Source organism: Cebus imitator, unplaced genomic scaffold, assembly GCF_001604975.1.
Source record: "Cebus imitator isolate Cc_AM_T3 unplaced genomic scaffold, Cebus_imitator-1.0 Scaffold880, whole genome shotgun sequence".
Lineage (NCBI taxonomy): Eukaryota > Metazoa > Chordata > Mammalia > Primates > Cebidae > Cebus > Cebus imitator.
The window spans coordinates 332958-336864 of NW_016108195.1; positions in this window are offsets into that span (position 1 = coordinate 332958).

Consider the following 3907-nt stretch of genomic DNA (forward strand, 5'->3'; position numbering starts at 1 on the left):
GTTCCTTGTTTGTTGTATTTCTAGGTATTTTATTCTCTTTGTAGCAATTGTGAATGGTAGTTCATTCTTGATTTGGCTCTCTTTAAGTCTGTTATTGATGTATAGGAATGCGTGTGATTTGTGCACATTGATTTTGTATCCTGAGACTTTGCTGAAGTTGCTTATCGGTATATCATGAGGCTTTCTTAAAAGAGAAGCATATTGAAATGGAAGTAATTTTTAAAAATTTCTTCCAAAAGCAAAAAGCTCTAATTAAAAGAATTCTTTACCCTCTCCATTGTAAGTGTAAAAAATAAAAAATAAAACCTTGAATGCATGTGAAAGTGGCTTCCCTACGGTTTGAATCACTTGTGTGAAAATTGGTCTTACATTCCCAACAAAGCTGCAGCTGGGGTGGCATGTCCAGCCCCATGACAGCAGGAGAGAGGTTCTGCCCTCCCACAGCAGACTGGCCCCAAGATTTTTTTGTGTCTTCCTCTCTATCTGAATGCAGTCTCCAGTAAAACCCTCTTTCCTTAATGAAAGCACACACACAAAAAGTAGTGATTGGAAATGGAGCTCTTCATCTAAATATGGTGGGAGCGTGGCTGGGGTACAGGGCTCACCTTCTACATACACCAAATAAGCCAATACTGTGGTGGCCTTGCCTCTTTTTTGTCAAATCTGCATCTCCCTTGCTTATCTGAAATCCCATAAGCAACTTTAATGGTAGAGCAGGAATGTAAGAGAAAAATAAATCAGTGCCTAATGGCCGTGGAGAAATGAGGGATTCACAATCATGTGGCATCTACATACTAATGTATCAGATTCAAGGCTCGAGAGAGCTCAAGAACCTTCTCCAAGTTCCTGTGGTGATAAGGGGCCAGCTGCATTTAACTGGGGTTGGAACAAAAGATTTTTTATAATAATTATCTTAGAAACATTATCACATTTTTTTCTGTGTGATTCAGAGTTTAACTTGCAGGGAGGAGCCAGCTATTGGGGAAGCATGATCTTAACAGGAAAGAGTAGAAAAAGTCAAATATTGAATGCTAGACTCATGTATGGAAAGCAATTAGCCCACAAATGATTGATACACTATTAGAAACATGTAGAAGCAGGTTATTTAATATCAGGTTTAAAAGGGGTGGGGAGCAGGAATCAAGGTTTTTGAAACAATCTTTTGGAAGAAAGAAATTTCATTGTACAAACGAAATTCCATAGTCAAGCACTCTTCTTAAAGAGATTTGCCTTTTGGCATTATTGTGTGCTATCTAAGATTCATAGGTCTTTTCAACAATTGTTTTAAGGAAAATGAGAACTCCACTGCTACCCAAATCTCCACAATGTATTTTTCTTTTCTGAATGGCCTAATTAAAACTATACTTTAGAGGAGTATGCAGAGAGAATCTGGCTTATAAAATTGTCCTTCTGTGGTCCTTTCCTTTTGAACAACTCAGTGACATAAACTGATACTACATCAAGGAAAGACTCTGATAGCTGGGCCATGCTCAGTGACTGTAAGGATACATTAAGGTGGAGTTCTCTAATTCCAGGGCCATTCCTTCACCATGAAATCAGAGTGGTTCCTTAGAGAAACTTGCAGGGAATGGTATTAATCATTAAGCCTTGGCGTTTTTGAAGGGGAGGTCAAAGAAGCAAGAAGGAAAAGCCCAACCTCCCTCCAGGCTCCAGCATGAGCAGGAATCATCAGCTCAGAAATGACAAGAAGGGGAGCTTGCATTCCTGCTCACTTGTGGGTTCTCACCTAAAGGAAAGCAGTTAGATGAGAAAGCTATAGCCCTTTGCACAGAAGGACAGGCATGGACTTAACAGGTCAGTGCCTTGCTGCCCACAAAGCCATTTATGGTCAGTCATTCCAGGAAGCCACAGGGGAATGGACACATTGCTTCATTAGAAAGGAAAATAAGGAGGCAGGAAAATAAGGCTGTATTTCAGAAAAGCTCCTCTGTGTGGCACTGGAGTTTTCTCAAGAATTCCCTCAGCTGAACTTGGGTATGGGGTAAGGTAAATGAGACACCGATTGTCACATTCCTACTCTACAGATAGGGACTGACAAATTGAGAGAAAGGGAAATTCGGAAGGCTTCCCACAGCCCTGTCCAGAAGAGCTGGGTGACTGCACCACTGTGAGACTGCCTCAGATCCTCAACTTTCCCTCTTGCCAAATGACACTTCCCCTAACATTTCTCTTGGATTTTTAGCTACAGATGCACATTGCTTTTAAAGATACATATGCCATCATCTGCTCTCTTAAATGAAATAAAAACTTCTCACCTCACAGAGAGCGCTAGGCAGCCAGAAATGCTTCGAAACTGCAAAACTGGCTTGGTGTTTGTTTTTAAGTGCTGAGGAAAGTAAAGGCCGCTGTTGCTGCTGCTACATAAGAATAATGGCAACACTAATAACAGTTAAAACCTTTCCTGCGACTCTAACACTGCAAAGACATAATCCACCCGGTATTAATTCACCCCTTGTCCAAAGTCCTTTTTAAATTCTGGGTGCAGCTCCTAGGCTCCAGGGAAGGGGCAAGGAAGCCTTTAGGTTGAGTCTTTGTGTATGCAGAGATAATTTCTGCCGTCCTGGGGTCTGCAGAAACTTGAGGAGGCCATCTGCTGGAGGTTGCCTGGCCCTCATTAGGTGACATGAGGTGATGAGAGGCCATGGGCCCTCCAATGTGTCTGCTTTTCTTCTGGGCAGACTGGGGGCTTCCAGGTACCACGGTCCTGTGTATGGAGGAGTCTTCCTGTCCAGACCAGGTGGCACTCTGCCCAAAGGATGGATGACTTCCTTCACATCACCAGCAGTTCCTCACCTGCCTCAAGGTCCTTAGTGACTTTATAGTAAATCCAGGATGGAGAGACCAGCGAGAAAGGGCAAGTGCTGTTTGTTGGTGTCTGGAAATGCTTTCAGTGCACACTCAGGCCTCACACCATGGACACAGCTGAGCTTGTGTTAGATTTTCCACTAATTACCACCAAGACAGTCCCCTCAGGAACTTTTGCAGAATACGCTCTGAAGGAATTGAGTTCCTTTTTAATATCCTTTATCCAGTTTTAGGATATTGATACAGGGGGTGGTGAACTAAATAGGTCGAGATCCCTATCAAGCTTCCCACCGGGGGTGTCCTGGGGAAATAGCAGAGCCATCCTTCCATCAAGAGCCCACCTGGTCAATTCTCGAGTTTCTGTTGTTCAAGTTTCTGTATGTAAGTGAGAAATCCTTTGTTGGTGGGGGTGGGGACAGGTGGAGCGTGATTTGGGTTGTTTCTGAAAGTGGCCATGAGCCACTTTCTCTGGCCAATGGGTCAGGATATGGGGCTGCAGTTGTCCCAGGAGCACGGGCAGTGCAGCCAGCACCAGGAATTCTGTATCTTCAGTCTGGGAATGTCTGAATATGTGTTTCTCTCAGGGGAATCCCTGCCTACCTCTGGGTGCATGGGTGCTTGAGATTCTCTTCTGATGACATTAACTGTGTAGTTTCCAGGGGCCTTGCAGGCCTGGTGAGTGAACTGGCTGCTAGGCTGGAGAGAGGCCTCAGGAAATCCACCTGCCTCTCCAAGACCTGGGGCTGAGGCTCTTCCAAGAAAACAGGACTGGTCTAGACTCATAAAGGGAAAGGCTCCCAGGAATGAAGGGGACATGACCATCCTTGTGAGTGACACTTGGCAGATGTCCTCAAAGGGGCTCAGCCAGCCCTCACCTCAGCACCCTTACTGATATTGGTACCACATCCTTGGAGATAATCCCGAGGGGCAGAAGCCCCTATTATGAACCTGGACCTATCCTCTCACTAATCTGACATATGGTGAGGTTCTGCTCATCACAGGAGCATGCCATGCAGATGTACTTGAGTCAGCTGCTGGACCCTCCTTGAATTGCTTCTGTGCAGAACTTCTCACTGCACAT